Consider the following 17,729-nt stretch of genomic DNA (forward strand, 5'->3'; position numbering starts at 1 on the left):
GGTGGGGTAGCACAGACACCTGAAACTTCTTTTTTGTCCTATCTTACGGTATTCACAGCTTTGAACGTTTCAAGGTAGAGAAGGAGGTCCATTCCTGAGGTCCTCTCATGCCGCTGCCTGAGACCTCAGAGGGGCAGATTTGTGCCTGCCGCCCTCTCACCTTGCTTGGGGGCCCTTCTAATGCCCCCTGCCCCGCTCCTGTCTCTTCTGTGCCCTCTGCCACTGTGGCTCAGCACCCTGGATCAGGCACTCACCTGAGAGTACCTTCCTGCGTCCTGCCACGGGCTGGGTTGGGTTCCCCTGCTGGGGTGGAGATGGGAGGCTCTGACCCTGCATTGGAGAGCCAGGCTCCCAGCTAGGCCCGGCCGCCTCTTCCCTAGCCCACCTGAAACCATCACACTCCCTTAAGGAGTAAAACGTGGACCTGCTTGAGGGAGGCTAAATGTCTCATTCCTTGCATATCCTTCCTGTGGAGCACAGACGCTGTCTGTGTATCAAGTTCACCACTGTTAGCCTCTGTCTGTGAAAGGGATTTGATATTACAAGACACTAAGACAGGGCACCATTTTCAAGATGCTGAACTAAAGCCCCAGTGTGGCACATTAAGGCTTTGTCCAAGGAACCATCTTTCCATTTCCAGCTGGTGAAGGGCTTCCCCCTGATGATCAAGGTGTGTGGAACCGTGATCTCACCACCACCACTTGCTAATATGACCGCAGCTAGACATGCATTTCCCAGCATGTGAAGAGGTCAGGAGCTCTTAACCTGGGGCCCATGAACTTGGGGCAGGGGAAAGTTACATCTTGATTTTTACCAACCTCTGACTGCACTTTGGCATTTGAGGGTAGGCCATGAGCCACAGCCGTAGCAGCAGGGCGTGTGGCTTTGTCGTTCGTAGAAACTGTGGATTTTTTCAAGTCGCATTACAGTTGTCGCAGACATTTCGGCATGTTGTTTGTGCTCCTGTGCCCTTCGAAGCCATGGAAGTGAGTGAGAAGAACTGCTGCTGGCTTTAGTGCATGTGCTGGAAAAGCAGGGCAGTTTCCATATGATACACTTGTCTTTTTAAAAATTTTAATTTTAAATTTATTTATTTATTTATTTCAAGACCGAGTCTCATTCTGTCACCTAGGCTGGAGTGCAGAGGCATAATCTCAGCTCACTGCAACCTCCACCTCCTGGGTTCAAGCGATTCTCCTGCCTCAGACTCCCAAGTAGCTGGGCTTACAGGTGCCCACCACCACACCCGGCTAATTTTTGTATTTTTGTTAGAGATGGGGTTTCCCCACGTTGGTCAGGCTGGTCTCAAACTCCTGGCCTCATGTGATCTGCCCACCTCAGCCTCCCAAAGTGCTGGGATTACCCTGCCCAGCACACATTTTTTTTTTTTTTTAAAGAATATTCGGTTAACTGATTTCAGTGTAATTCGCTTCCTTTGTATTCCTATATGTTTTGTATTTTGCACTGGTAAGTGTTATTCTGAGAAGGGGGCCATAGAATTGAAAACTTTCCCATAAAGTCTACGTTGCAGAAAGGGCTCAGAGCTCCTGCCCCGGTTATCTTCTTTTCGTGTCCGCTGAATGAGAAATGCAAATCTGAGCCCTGAAATCAGAAGCATCCAGATGATTCCAGATGATTCCATGTGGATGTGATGCCTGGAGGACAAGGTCACTGAAATGAACACCAATTTTAAAATCCTCATGGAGAAATCGTGGGTCGCGCACCCACCCAAGAATATGGCCCCGAGGCCATCGACTCTCAGCTAACTGGACAGGCCCACTTGGGCTTCCTTAGCTTTGTTTACATTGTTCACTGCCCTCCCCCCATCCCCAACCACTCCCCACCTTTCCCAATGTTTCATGTTTCTCAAAGATCTTCTGGGCCTCACCTCCTCCAGGAAGCCTACCTGGATCTATAGAGGTCATGACAACACTCTTACTGCTCAGGCCCAGGTTTCCCTGGTGCCATGATGCCAAGGGCCCTAATCTCTTGAACAGGGCTCCCTGGACATCATTTTTTGGTTCTAAGCCACGTGGTTTCCCTGAAGTGCTGGGAGTCCTCTCCAAGGCTGGGGACCCCTGGAGGAAGGGGATGTGCTGGTGCACAAACACCACGGTGATCCCTGTGGAAAATGATTGCTCGTGGTCAGGGTTTGCAGAGCCCAGGTGATCCTGAGCTGCTAGCAGCCATTTGCTTTCTAACGGTGGGAGTGGGCTGAGGCCGGTGACCCTGCAGGCTGTGACCTTGAGGATGGCATTTGCGATAGGTGCTTTGGTCTTTTTCCCTGTCCCTCTTGCTGCAAGGGCACCCCGGCTAGGTGGGTGCCTATGTCGACAGGGAAAGAGCTGGGCACACTGGCATCAGGAAGGTCTGATGGAGACAAGCAGAGTCACTTTGATCCCGGAGCCCGGAAGTCCAGCTGCCTCCTCACTTTCCGTTCCCTCCTGGGACGGTGGGTAGAGATTTCACAACTTCCCTCCTGCCCAGATGTCCAAATATTTCTCTTATCAAAATGTATATTTTCAGCACATTGTACAGTCAAAGAGGAAAATCCCTCAGAATACAGAAGAAGAAGAAAAAGGCTATTTTCTCACTTTAGAAAACAATCTCTTGGAAAAAGAAAACTTCCTGGCCATGGAGACCAGAATATGGTTCTGGTGGGCTCATGTGTGATCTCAGACTCAGCTGAATCCACTGATTTAACAGGCAATTTCCCTTAAACAACTGAACCTCACTTACCTCACCCAAACTATTCTTCAGATAATTTGGGGCCTGTTTGGGGTTGATGGACTCTGGATTCTTAGGACAAAGTTCTCAGCACGGTCAGATAGGGGAAGCAAGAACTTTGGAATGAAGCAGACTCTTAGTTTGAATTTTGGAACTTTGAACAGATACCTGTATATCTTTAGATCCCAGTATTTTTACTTATAATATGAGCAGCATGTCATCTGCCCATGTTAATTTCCTTTCCTTACTTAAACAAAGTACATAGTGTTTTGGAGGGCTGGCTAGGTATGGAATTGGAAATGAAGCCAATGTCATACTTATAAGTGGGCTACGACTTCTTCCCCTTCCCCTGAAATTCAAGGAACTGAGGCAAGGATGAGAATAATTCCCAAATCCTCTCACCTCTGCCTAAAGTTTGCTCCTGAATTTAAAATCTAGGCAGTTGCCTTAGTTTCCTGCTTCACAGTTAAGACATGCCCACCATTACTGTTGGTCTATTAGCCAGCAGATGTTTATTGATTTGAAATGGCAGGTGCTTGGAGGTTAACCAAATAACACAGGGTGACTTGGCTTTTCCCTCCTCCCTTCCTTGCTCCTCCTCTCCCTCAGCCCTGTTCACTTGTTCTCACTTCCCAACCAAGTACTTGCAGTTAAGTCTTTGTTTCAGGATTTGCTAAGAACACTGGGCTAAGATCGTTGGGAAAAAAAAATAACCTCTGAAAGCAGAGCCCCAGGATGGGATTTTGGTATTGGATCACTCACTAGTCAAACATCAATGAGGGGCCCATTCCAGGTGGTGGTAATGATTATGGCACACATAGCCAAGGCTCTCACCTGTGGTTGCCTGGGATGAGGTACACATGGAAAATGAGGCATTGGGCTGTGCAGGGCTGTGGCACTTGAATAGCATGGAGTGTGCTTCCTTTAGTTAAATGGCCTTGGGAGCCTTGAAAAAGAAAGTGATAGGTTTAGATTAGCCATCTGTCAGTTCATGTCAAGCTGTGGAATCCAGAGGGTCTCTGGAAGCGTTTAAAGATTTTCATTTTCTGTAGGGCAGACTGTACTGAAAATCAGGCTCAGAATCTGATTGTAAGAGTGGCAGAGCAGCAAAGGACACTGAATGCACAGATCTGCTTTGTCCAAATTAGGGTTCTGGTAGGAAAAGAGTGGGACTTTGAGATCCAGGATGGTAACATTTAGGTGGATAAGCCTGAAAATCCTGTACCTCCAGATTCTTTTGAGCCCTCTACATCAGCAGATATCCTTACCCCCTCGATGAGAAATGCCCCCTTTGCCTAGAGCTTCCTCCAGTTCACAAAGTCTCACTTGAAGCAGGCATGTAACATGACATTTGCCATTTTCAGTATGTGTTCCCACCTCAGTACGTCCAAGCCAATAAGGCTCATAGCTAGGGTCAGCCCTGAGCATGGCCCATGTGAGGAAATACGTTTCCTGCTCTAAGAAGAAATAGCTCACTAGTGAAAAAATCAGGAGCTAATCAATATGTACCAATGGGAACCAGGGAAGTATATGTAGTAGTAGATTTCAGTTTACAAACCAAGACTCCATTAATTAATTAATTAACTAAAAGGGAAGTTGAGTATCCTTGAGGGAGGATCCTGTAATACCACTGCCAGTGTATGCAGCAGTTATTTCCCTGATGCTTTCCTGAAGGGACATGTGGCTATCTACCAGAGTAACTGTGCACTGAAGAAAGAGGATTACTTACGCTTTCAGGGATTGTTGATATAGGGCCTGATATGAGGCAATCTGAAACTCCTGATTATCCCCTGGTTATACTGGCAGCGGATGGTGGGAGGCCTTCCTAAGAAGACCAGGTGATAAATGGAGTTCCTGCCCAAGGTCATCACCCAGTGGTGCCAGTCGATCCGGGGACTCACCTTATAGTCATTTTCTTGCTCCCTGATTGTAGTAATTGCAGTAGCTAGACTTCAGAATTGGCAGGACTCTTGATTTGATTCTCTGACTTGTGGGAAAAGAGCCATGAAGTGGGAAGAACCAAGTGGAAGCCCCTGAAACTGTCACCTCCTGGCTAAGATGGTAAAATCAGAAGCAATATTACAAACCAGGGGGAACTGCACGGATTTAGGACCATCACAAAAAACTTAAGGTATGAAGTGATGCTGCTCCATGGCATTGTCATCCAATTCACCTGTCTGGCCCCTGCAAAAACAGATGGGTCATGGTGCATGATGGTATGGTAAACTTAACCATGTAAACTTAACCTCGTTCCTGCTGTTGTGCCAGATGTGGTAAATTTGTTGCAGCAGATTGACACAATCTCTGACATTTGGCAAGTGACTATTTACCCACTTATTTACCAGTTCAGACAGTCTTCATGCCTTTGTGCGGGTTCTTATTTCCATTGGTATAATATCCATTCACCTAAGGAACACCCTGGCAGTACAGATTCACTGATGAGAAATGCTTTCAGGTTCTATGGGTCTAAAAAGGCCTTTATTCCATCCTTTCCTCCACCCTTGTTTTTGAAGGGTATTGTCACTGGATATAGAATTCTGAGTTGAAAAATTTTTTCAACACATTAAGTCTCTCTTGGCACTTTCTTCTGATTGTATTGTTTCTGATGAGGCATCAGTACGATTTGTGTCTTTGTTTCCCTCCTTGTAATGTACATTTTTTTCCCCTGAATGCTTTCAAGATTTTTTATCTTTGGTTTCCAGCAGTTTTACTATGGTGTGCCTAGGTGTGGGTTTTCTTGGCAGTTGTTTTGTTCAGGGTTCACTGATTTACTTGGATCTATAAGTTGATGATTCCCATCAACTTTCGGAAAAGTTCCGTCTTATTTCTTCAGACTTTTTTCTGCCTTGCTATCACCCTCTTTTCCTTCTAGGACTGTAATTACACACTGCGAGGCCATTTGATTTTGTTCCATAGGTATCTCAGGATCTGTTACTTTCTTTACATTTCTTTTTTGATCTCTGTTATTAGGTTGCACAGATTTGTCTTTAGATCATTTATTCTCTCATTTCGAATCTTCTTTTAAGTCAATCCAGCTACTTTTTCATTTGCTTTGTGTTGTTGAACTGTAGAATTTCCATTTGGTTCTCTCTCTGAGTTTTAATTTCTCTGCTGAAATTCCCTATCCGTTCACTCATTAACCCCATATTTTTCTTTAAACCCTTAACATATTTATTATAATAACAGTTTTAAAGTCTATATCTGCTAAGTGCAACATCTGGGACATCTCGGTGTCAGTTCCAATTGATTGCCTTTTTTCTCAGTATGGCTCACATTTTCCTGTTGTCTTGGATATCTAGAATTTGTTTTTATTATATTCTGGACATTGCATATAACACACCCTAGAAATCTAGGATTCTGCTGTTTGCCTCTGAGTACCGTTGATTTCTATTCTAGCAGGCAGTTTCATTCTGACGGATAACTTGAATTTGCATAAACTAGGATCTAGTGTTTCCTAAGCCCCTCTAAGTTGATTTAACTCATCCTCCAAGTTTTGCCTTGCAGCTATATGTGATACTCCTGTTGTTGAGGCTTAGTTTTAGGCATTAGAGAGTGTAGAGTAGGCCGGGCGCGGTGGCTCAAGCCTGTAATCCCAGCACTTTGGGAGGCCGAGACGGGCGGATCACGAGGTCAGGAGATCGAGACCATCCTGGCTAACACGGTGAAACCCCGTCTCTACTAAAAATACAAAAAAACTAGCCGGGCGAGGTGGCGGGCGCCTGTAGTCCCAGCTACTCGGGAGGCTGAGGCAGGAGAATGGCGTGAACCCGGGAGGCGGAGCTTACAGTGAGCTGAGATCCGGCCACTGCACTCAGCCTGGGTGACAGAGCGAGACTCCGTCTCAAAAAAAAAAAAAAAAAAAGAGAGTGTAGAGTAGACCTTATTCTAGATTGTGGTCCTTACTCCTGAGGTATGACTTTTCTGATGTCTCTTATGTTTGGGATATAAATGAAACCACTCCCCTCTGGCTGAGCTGGAGTTTTTTTTGTTTGTTTGTTTGTTTTGTTGTTGTTGTTTTGTTTTTTCTGAGACGGAGTCTCACGCTGTCGCCCGGGCTGGAGTGCAGTGGCGCGATCTCGGCTCACTGCAAGCTCCGCCTCCCGGGTTCCCGCCATTCTCCTGCCTCAGCCTCCCGAGTAGCTGGGACTACAGGCGCCCGCCACCGCGCCCGGCTAATTTTTTGTATTTTTAGTAGAGACGGGGTTTCACTGTGGTCTCGATCTCCTGACCTTGTGATCCGCCCGCCTCGGCCTCCCAAAGTGCTGGGATTACAGGCTTGAGCCACCGCGCCCGGCCCTGAGCTGGAGTTCTAATATATCTCAGCATCGTTCTCCCTCTCAACTGCATAGCAACTGATCTCTGGTAATTCTTCAGTCTTTCCCTGCATACACACAGCTCCACCTTTGGCCGAGGACTGTGGGTGACCCCCACACAAACTTTTGAGGTGCCCATGCTTGGAAGAGCTTCCCCCATTTCTGGTGTCCTGACCCATAGATCCAGCTATTTGGCAGCCTCTTCAGCTGGGTAAGATTGCTGTGCTCTCGCTGAGTCCCCTGGACCACAGTCAGGACATTTTCCTTAGGGAGAGAGGCAGGGCAATCCGTGGGCTCACACCAGGAGTTTCCCTTCTCTTAGAGATCACAGTCTTTGCTGCCTGTACCCAATGCCTGGGCACAGTTATTTCATATCCCTCCCCTGTCCCCCAGTTTTAGAGTTGTGTGTGGCAGGAAGGTTACTTTTGGCCAGAATTGGAAGTTGGAAGGTGTGCAGCTATTGCTATAGCAAATGTGTTCTCTATCCTGATCAGTAAAGAGGATAAAAAGCAATTTATCATTATAGGAAGGATATTCACAATCTCACTCCAGATCTGTGTTATCCTAGCTCCTGTTCTCCAAGAATATATGTCACAGGTACCGTAGTCATCTTGATGTTCTACAGATCATGCTGGTCTGCCCAACCTTTCAAAGGCAGACACTGGGTTCGGGGTGGTGGCTCATGCCTGTAATCCCAGCACTTTGGGAGACCAAGGTGGGCGGATCGCTTGAGTCCAGGAGTTTGAGACCAGCCTGAGTAACATGGTGAAATCCCATCTCTACAAAAAACAAAAAATTAGCCAGGTATAGTGTCGTGCACCTGTGGTCTCAGCTACTGCAGAGGCTGAGGTGAGAGGATCACTTGAGCCCGGGAGATTGAGGCTGCAGCGAGCTGTGATTGTGCCACTGCATTCCAGTCCGGGCAACTGAGCAAGACCCTGTCTCAAACAAACACACACAAAAGCAGACAGTAATGACAAACCTTCAATAAGGCCTCATTCCTTGAGGGCACTGACTAACCACTTAGTGGTAAGCTGATTATATTGGTCCCCTTCTAGTCTAAAGGAGATAACACTTGTCTTTTTTGGAATTGGCATTACTCTAGATATGCGTTTGCCTTCTGTGTTCACAGTGCTCTGCCCACATCAATCAAAGGGCTGACAGAATCTGTCTCCAAGGAATTGGCAGATGCCTTGGAGCAAGGACACTTTTTATAGTGCGGGAGATGCTCACTGGAGCACACACTGGTGAGATCTATTGGGCTTACGACAGATATACTCCCATAAGCCAGAAGCATCAGCCCAAGGAAATGTGAGAGCATCTTGCTAAAGACTCTGCTAAGGCGTCAGCTCAGGGCAACACCCAGTGGCACTGGGACCCCATCTTCCAGTGTGCGGTGAATGCACTGAGCTAATGGCCGGCACACGGGGCTGTGTCCCCAGGAATTCATGGGCAGTAGGAGTGACGCCTTTCATGGTCACACTGCGACCCAGTCGTGCACCTTACCGGAGTTTGTGAGATGACTCTAGCAGAGGGTGGTCGCTGGTGGATGATGGTGGAATTAATGTTTTCCCTTCTCCAGAGGAAAGTCCAGGAAAACAGTCACACACTCGTCGGGAAATCCCTTGGTTTGAGAGACCAGTGAAGGTAGCAATAGCAGGTTCAAGGCTGTGCCTTTGTATCGCCTCTTGTCCTTCCAGCCTTGCTCACCCCAACCCAGATCATACTTCTCCATGAAGGGCTCACACTCAAGCCTTTGTTTCAGCCTCTGCGTACTCCGCACCACTGGGCGCTGAGGCCGTTTACCCGGCAGTATTGATCGAGCTCTCACGATGTGTGAGGTAGGATACTCGGGCTGGGGATACTACAGTGAATTAAACGGACACCTCTCCCCACCACTCCATGGATGCCGAATTCTAGAGGGAGAGACAGAGAATTCCATGTAACTGAATGAGTGAGAACACAAAGGGAATAATGCCAGATAAGAAATTGAGGGTGACAGTGGGTGGAAGGAGAGGGGAGCGGGGAGCAGTCAGCATGGGGGGTTGGGGGGATTTGTATGGACCTCCAAGTGAGCCAAAGAGGACAGCCAAGTGGCCATATGGGGGCAGAGTGTCCTGGGCAGAGGGGACATGAGGGACCACATCAGGGAGGTGAGAGTCACTTTCTTTCCAGTCCGTTCAGCGTTTAGAAATAACAAATCTTCAGCTTCCCATCAGACTCCTGAGAACGGGGCCTAGCTAGATTACACAAGAACTCCACATGCCAGTGAGTCTGTGACTGGCAGGCCACGCAGAGCCTTCCATCCATCTCTTACCCCGGGTACATGAGCCCAGCAAGAAACTTATGTTTAAAAGATGAAGATCAAAAGGAAAACAAAACTATGTGCATCCGGAATCCCTTTATTAGAGACCAAATTTAGTTAAGATCAGTCTTTTCTACTTTATTATAGTACAAAAGAATAAATAAAAGATGGTGAACCCAAGCCCTCTCCTTGGCTGTTCATTAAGAAAAAGCATTTTGATTTTGAGCAATCTAAGCCAGGTGTGGGGGGTACCACAGTCATCCTCAAATGATACCGTTGATGGTGGAGAAATTAACCAAAATCCACAGGAGAGAGCACAGACACATTTTTCTTGGAATTTTTTTTTTTTTTAGCCAGGGTCTTGCTCTGTCACTCAGGCTGGAATGCAACGGTGCTATCTCGGCTCACTGCAACCTCCGCCTCCCGGGTTCAAGCAATTCTGCTGCCTCAGCTTCCTGAGTAGCTGGGATTACAGGCGCGTGCCAACACACCCGGCTAATTTTTGTGTTTTTAGTAGAGACAGGGTTTTGCCATGTTGGTCAGGCTGGTCTCGAACTCCTGACCTCAAGTGACCCGCCCGCCTCAGCCTCCCAAAGTGCTGGGATTACAGGCGTGAGCCACTGCACCCGGCCGCTTCTTGGAAATTGAGTTGCTAAGGAGTCTGTCAGATCTCTCGTCTGTTGTCTTGGGGCATTTACATATAAGTGGCCTGTAGCAGTCAAAGAGCTTTAAAGGGTTCGAAAGCAGGTGTAGTGGACAGAGGCACATCTCAGAAAACCCCATTGCTGGCAGGGACAAAGTTCAGATAATGCCCACAGCATTTTATTGCAGAAGAAGGCCTCCGGCAGGATTCTATAATAACACTCTGTATCTGTGGTCTGTTTTCATCCAAGGATCTCAAAACATTTTCAAGCATTAATTAAACTTCACAACAATCCGAGGCCGTGGGTATAATTAGACCCATTTCTTAGCTGGGTTATTTGAGGCCCATTAGGTCGAACCGATTTGCTTAGAGCCTTGGAACCCGACTTTCCTGTTTTGAACCTCAGCTTGCCAAATGTCTCCAAATCAGAGAGGAACATGCACATTTAAGCAAATCTACTCAGAAACCAGTTACTTAACGAATTCTTGGACCAACCCTCAATGGGTCTCCGTGACCACTGTGTTATGTTCTTTCATCACAACCAATTAACCAAGGTATTTTTTACATGCCTTTATGAAAAGTCGCTGTAGGGAAATATTGAAAGGCAGGAGGTGGGTCTCAAGAAGCAGTGAAAAGAGCCCCTTTCCCATGGCCTGAAACTGACTCCCTCCTGGGCGTAAAGGAGCCTCCAGTGTACCATTGGTTTCCCATCATTTTGCCCGAAGGCTATAAGATGTCTTTTCATCTTAAGTTACATGAGTATCCAATAAATAAGAAGACTGTTATTACAACAACCACCATACTGGGGGGAAAAAGGGTTGATTTGTTCTGAATATCTGCACTCAACACTTTTGATGTCTTTTAAGAGACTTCTCAGTTTTAGGAGAGAGAGAAAAAAAATGCACAAACATTCTTTTAAAAATGCAACCTGGCTGTGGCTAATGTTGTCTGGCCAGAAAGCTATTGTTCATAAGGCCAGGGCTGCGCAGTTATCATTCATCCTGGGATACATCCACTTTCCTTCCTCCTGCCGACAAGCTGCTTATGCAAAGCCAGCCCCCAGTATTCGAATGGAGGGTGGGGGTAGGGAGACTCTCATGCGTTTACTTCGAAAAGTCTCCTGACAATCAAAAACATTTTCAGGAAACATGCCTTGCTGTGATGATCCCCACACCCCCTGCCCTCCTGTCTTCAGAAACACAAATGAGTAGTTTTTCCACAGAGAGGTGTAGAGGTAACGGAGGGAAGTGTGTGATGGGAGAGGAAACTCCCAGTTTTTCATGTCCCCCTTATAACCGAGGGCCTCCTTCTCCGAGGTGCTCTGCTGAGCTTCATCCTTCCACATTCTTTCCCCTTGACTGACTCTCAAAGGATCCATTTCAACGCGGAAGAAAAAACCCAGCATCTTGGATGATGGTCGCTGATTCTGACACTCAGATACGTTGTCTGTTAAACAGATAGCTTTGGCTCAGTGATATCGGACAATTGACCTCTTGGTGCACAGACTCCCAGCAGCCTCGCTCCCAAAGGGAGTCTTAAGGGAAGCCAGTCCCACAGCTCAGGAACCCCTAGGGGAGCTGAGACGGGTCTAGGGTCTCAGTTTCATCTGTGATCTTTTCGGTGAAGTGTGTTCAGTCAGCGACTTCCTAGGAGGAAGCCTTCAGCTGCATGGAAAGAAATTTAAGTTCCTATGCTCTGTCCCCAGAGTCATTTAAATGGGGCTGGTGTCGGAGACTGGAGCGTGATCCTGCACCGTGCCCGTGTGCGATACCATCTGAGTTGCCAGTGAGCTCGGCCTGCTGGGGAGGAGGAAGGTGGCCTGTCCTGGGGAGTCAAGGAATTCAATCCAAGTCCATTTTTAACTCGACAAACATTAATTGACAATTTAGTAGGTCTTACGTGGAATGCAAGGATGAATACATTAAAAGGCAAAGTCTCTGCTGAGAATAGGAATGTATATAACTAGCATAATGCAAGTAGGGGTGTGGTATTTATATTGAGAGGGGCACAAGAATGTGCTGCAGAAATGATTCTATCTTGGAGAAGCAGGGAGGCACTGCAGGTGGACGACAGCTAGATCCTGAAGGGCAAATGCAGTGTCAGTGGATGTAGAGGTGCCTTGATCTGCTGGGGCTGCCATGATGAACTATTGCAGACGGGGAGGCTTAAACAATAGAAATTGATCCTCTCACTGTCCTGGGGCTAGAAGTCCCAGATTAAGGTGTCACAGTGCTGGTTGCTCCTGAGTCTTCTCTCTTTGGTTTATAGTCGACCATTTTCTCCCTGTGTCCTCCAGGGTGGTCTTTCTGTACGTGTCTGTGTCCTCATCTCCTCTTACAGGGACATGGATCAGATGGGATTAAGGCCCACCCATGTGACCTCACTTAACTTAAATTACTTCTTTGAAGTCCCTGTTCCCCCAAACAGTGACATATCCTGAGATATGGGGGGTTAGGACATCAGCACATAAATATTTGAGGGACACAATTCAACCCGTGATAAGGGAGAAAGAGGCCTTTCCATGGAGGGGACAGAGGCAGCAAAGCCAGAAGGATATGAAAGGACAGGGTCTCTGGCCAGGCTTCTCAGATGCAGAGCCTGAGACAAGGGTTTGGGTCCATGGGATTGATTGACAGAGGGCTTTCAAGAGAAAGAAAGTGAGAGAGGCTAGATGGGGCAGGGGAGGCTCAGCACAGTGGTGGTTTCAGCCCCACAGGGGGCTCTGGAGTGTGACCTGCATCACAGAGTCAGTCCCATAGTGAGGCATGGGGGCCCTTAGACCCCCAGGGTCAGTCAGTCAGTCACTGACTATGGCCCTCCCAGGCAGGGTGGTCCCAGTGGGATGTTCCAGGCCAGGGGGCTTCCCTGCAGTCAGTGGCAATTCTTGGCTCAGGACATGGCTGTGAGTCCTCAGTAGGTTTCATCAGAGACTGGGGGATGCTCCCAGAAGCCAGGCCAACACAGGGGACCTGGACGGTGAGCTTAGGGGTGAGAAAGCAGCTGCTCTGCTGTGTTGACCACAGGGCCCTGAAGTGGATGCTGGAAAAGTAGTCGGTCTGGAGACTTGAAGGCCAAGCCAGGAATCTGGACTTTGACTGTAGGAGGGGAGTTTCCATCTGAGCTGTGCCGCCAGTCCTGCATTCTGCACCCTCTACATGTGGATTCACCCCAAGCTCAGCTGGACCCAGCAAGCTGCAGGTTCCCACCTTTAGGTTTCTCCTGGCCAGGCTGGCCCTCAAAGCTGAGCGTGAAGCAGCTCTTGTATCCCACGGCCTCTGCTCTCAGTCTCCTCTCTGCCACCGTGGTCGTGCACATGCAGGGACCTCATCAAGGGGTTAACAGGAAACTCATGGGGCCCAGCACCTGCATCTGGAGAGCCGCCTCCCTTCTACTCTTTGGGCTTTTATCAAAAAGAGTCCATTTAAATCTGATGAATAAGTCAAAATGAATTGAATAAATAAACGAATATGTGCATCTCTACAGAGGACGTGGCTGCCTGGTGGGCCTGCCAAAGAACAAAGGCAGGCGAGGACTGGCCACAGTCCTGGGGCCTAGGGGGGTCCTAAGCAGCGGCTGCTCCTGCAAAAGCCAGAGCACACAGGTCCTGTTCCCAAGAGCGACTCAGGGAGAGATGGTCTGAGGTATGGAGCCTGGGGGTATCGAGAGCCAAGGAGGAGTGGAAATGTGGTTGGCTTTGCTTCCTTCCCATTTCATCAGTGGTGGTCCTGTTAACACTTGCCCTGTCCGCTCCATCCACGGTTGCACTGAGTGAAGGCTTCCCAGTATCATTACCATCATCACTGCATGTCGGAGGATGATAATGTGTTTGAATTTCCTGAGTACATATGAATTTCTGAGGTCTGAATGTGGCATGGGGTCCCAGGTGGGGAGGGGTTTACATGGTGAGAGTTGTGTTGGGAGGCACGCACTCCCATGTGGATGCCGCTCCACAGGCCACTGTCCTTCCCAAGAGGCACAGATATGGGTTCTGGAGTTGCCCATTGCCAGCAGTTCTTCCTGCTGTGGGTGCTGGCCTTAGTCAGTACCCACGGAAGGTCCCTTCTTTGGACCCTAAGTGGCCAGTTGGCTAAGGAAGGAAACTAGTATTAACTCATCACCCTACTGAATCCATCTGGGCTCCAGGGATGGAGACATGGCGGTGGAGGGTGGTGCTGATCCAAATGCAATCTTGCCCCAGCTTTGATTCTGCTTGGACGATGGAGGAGGATCCCAGGCAAGTCCCCTCACCCCTACCCCTAGGGTGGCTTAGGAAAGCACTGACATTTTGGTCTCATCCTTCCAAAAATAATAATTTGCACATATCAGACAATTTCTTTTGAAAACAGAGACCCATGTTATAAAAAGGGCAACACCCTGCCAGAGATAGACCACCTCATGGTGGAAACAAATAGCTTGTTTTAGAAACTGTACTCAATTCCTTATAGAAATCGCATTTCCTCTCCCGTGTCCCCCACAACCCTGATGCACCGGATGGACATTGATGGGGAGCGTCTGCAGATCGAACGGGAGAGCTCAGCTTCACGTTCGACTTGGGTGGCAGCTATGCCATGTGGAACTGTAAAGATTCTGGTACTCGATTTTTATAAAGCTACAATACTTACTTTTAAAACGGAAAGGCATAAAGACAGACAAAGGAAGAGAGGTAGAAATGCTAATTTAACTCAAGCCGACTTTTTTTTTTTTTTTTTTTTTAAGCTGACTTTGAGGCATGACAGAAGTCTGGAAAAGATAAAGCAACAAGTTCAAACGTATAACGCTTACTTTTCCCCCGCATCAAAGCAAACCAAACATCGAGAAGGCCTATATGCAGAGCTAAAATACTCAATTGATCCTTTTTTTCCCCCACTGACCGGCTCCTGGGAAACACGGATGCCTCAGCCTCTTAAATAACGCTACTAACAGCAGGCCAATTGTGCGGCAGGACCGGCACTGCCCCAGGTAGCTGATAACTTCCTGTGTTGAAACGATGACTTGGAGATTTCATCATGATATCTTTGCACACCAGGAAATATCATCTTTCAGACCTGCCATTTCTTAAAGTAATCGGTGAGAATGCTATTAAAGTCGATGTCTTAATTAAGCCTAGCATTAGCCAAGGAATTACAGGCATCCCAAGGCTTAGCTGTCTGGTGGGATCCAGTTTCATGAGGCAGGGTTAGGTGCATGGCTGGGGACTCCACAGGGGAGATCTCTGGCTGCGAAGAGCAGCGGCCCGCCCTGTGGCTGCCCAGGAACATCTCTGGAAGGCTGCTCTGAAACCTGCAGGGTGTGCCTGGTGGGCAGGAACTCAAACTCTCTTTGCCTCTCCGGCCTCCTGAACCCATTTTATTACAATTGGTCAGTTTGTTTATGCTCTAAAGGAATATGTACAGCCAGGCTCCTCAGGCTTCTAGGCATTTGTTTAACTCCTCTGGCCTCTGTTTTCACTCTGAGGAATGGGTTTCATTCTCAAGTGCCCAAGTAGACTGATCACAAATGGCTCTGAAATCTAACTTTGGAGTATGGGACATAGTACTGAGCCAGGGGGCTGAGCCCTGGGCTCTGGCCTGGCCCCATCACCCACAAAGCATTTGCACCGTAGAGTGTTAAGATTGAGAAGTAAGGGTAGGAAAGCTTTCTGGTCTTGAACTCCTGGGCTCTGGTGATTCTCCCACTTTGGCCTCCCAAAGTGCTGGGATTACAGGCGTGAGTCACTGTGCTGGAGTGCATTGTTGCTGTCATGGCTCACTACAGCCTTGAACTCTTGGGCTCAAGCGATCCTCCTCCCTCTCAGCCTCTCAAGTAGCTGTGACTACAGATGTGCCACCATGCCCAGCTAATTTTTCTGTTTTCAGTAGAGGTGGGTTTTCACCATGTTGCCCAAGCTGGTCTTGAATTCTTGGGCTCAAGCAGTCCTCCCACTTCTGCCTCCAAAGTGCTGAGATTACAGGTGTGAACCACCATGCCTGTCCAGGAAAGCTTTCTGAACACCTGAATTCATGTACCCAGGCAAATGATTTTTATTAGCAAAGCAAGGAGAGCTGCCTCCATCTGCTTAGGGTGTTATAACAAAACACCACAGACTGGGTGGCTTAAACAACAGAATTTTCACAATTCTGGAAGCCAGACGTCCAAGACCAAGGTTCCTGCCAGGTTTAGCTCCTGGTGAGGGCTCTCTTCCTGGCTGGCAGACTGCCGCCTTCTTGCTGTGTCTTTGCATGGTGGAGGAAGAGAGGGAGCAGGCTCTCTGGTGTCTCTTGCTCTTCCTATAGGGCCACAATCCTATCAGATTAGAGCTACACCCTAATTCGACTAGGGCCACACCTGGTCAGTGGCCCTCCAGGGATGACCAATCACCTGTCCAGACCCTCCCAGGCTAGAGGTTGGGGCTGCTGACTGGACCCTGAGCCTGACACAAGAGTGCGCAGAGCCATGCTACTCCTGCCTGCCGGGTGGCTGTCAGCACCAACTGTGGGGACCAGGAACCCATGTGCCATGCATAAGGAAATGGTTACATCCCTCTGGCCATATTTCCAGGGAACTTTGCTTCCTCTTGACAGTGCAAGGACTCAGTGGCTGTGAGCACATAAGCAAGTGCTCCTTCCTACCCCAGGTGCTCACACCTTGGGGACCTCTGTCCTGATGTCAGTCCCCAGTTGTCACAAAAGCTCATGGCCGTTCCTTTTTTCTAAGTACAACTTAGGCTGCATCAATTGTAACAGTGACAATGATTATAATGATAATAACAACAATTTTAAAAGGCTGACCTGGTATTGCCAGTGTCCCGTATCTGGCACCAATGCTGAGTCTACTTGGAATCACCATAAGACGAGACAAATTCCATGCCATTTCCTCAGCTCCTAGTGCACAGAGTCCTGGAGATTTTGGTGGACTAGAGAGAGGACTTTCTCTTGAATGTTCTACACTCTGTGCCTGGCATCCCACGGGCTGATGCACCTCCTGGCCTGGTGGGAAGGGACACAAAGCACCAGCCTCCCCTATCCTGTGGCATGGGCTGGACTGTGCCCCCTTAAGTGATGCTGGAGTCCTGAGCCCTGGTACCCATGAACGGGAATGTGACCTTGTTTGGACATAGGGTCTCTGTAGATGATTAAGATGAGGTCATTAGGATGGGCACTAATCCAACATGACTCTGGCCCTCATGAAATGGGGAAATCACACAGAGGGACAACCGACAACCAGGGGAGATGCAGGGAGAGGAAGCCATTGACAAGCCAAGGAGCCAAGAAGTGCCTGGGGCCCCCAGCAGCAAAGGAGAGGTGTGGCACAGGTTTCCCTCAGACAGAACCAACCCTCCTGGCACCTTTAGTATGGACCTGGGGCCTCCGGAACTGTGAGAGGATACATTTTGATTGTTAGGCCACTCAGCTTGTGGACCTTGTTATGACATCCTGAGCAGAGGACTGCATCCTGTGGGCCAGTCCTCTCCCTCCAACTCGTGGGGGCTGGCACTGACCCTGCAGGTTGCAGCTGCCCTTTGGAGAGAGGCATCCCCTGGGGACAGTGGACGAGATGCTAACCTGTCCACGGAGAGAAACTCCGGTGTTCTGGGGTTCCCACCCTGCCCCACAGCCAGGGCTGCGGGAAGGATGTTTGCTTGCCCCCTCCCATGGCAGGTACTCCCTGTGCCTTTGGTTTGCATGTGAGGGAAATTCAAAATGGGGGTGGCTTGGCTGGAGCCTGTGGTTGGGCTGAGCAGCCCACATCCCCCTCTGAGGCA

At 48.5% G+C, this 17,729-nt stretch overlaps 1 long non-coding RNA gene across 1 annotated transcript in view; it reads left to right on the top strand.

The window, feature by feature from the left end:
• LOC105469724 (uncharacterized) overlaps positions 1 to 16,475 on the top strand; it is a 38,330-nt gene extending 21,855 nt beyond the window's left edge. Inside the window, exon 3 of the long non-coding RNA XR_011610276.1 lies at positions 14,705 to 16,475. This is a non-coding gene — a long non-coding RNA (uncharacterized lncRNA). The remainder of the gene's footprint in view (positions 1 to 14,704) is intronic.
• Positions 16,476 to 17,729: the final 1,254 nt, after the last annotated feature.

The sequence above is a fragment of the Macaca nemestrina genome, chromosome 12 (assembly GCF_043159975.1).
Source record: "Macaca nemestrina isolate mMacNem1 chromosome 12, mMacNem.hap1, whole genome shotgun sequence".
Taxonomy (NCBI): Eukaryota; Metazoa; Chordata; class Mammalia; order Primates; family Cercopithecidae; genus Macaca; species Macaca nemestrina.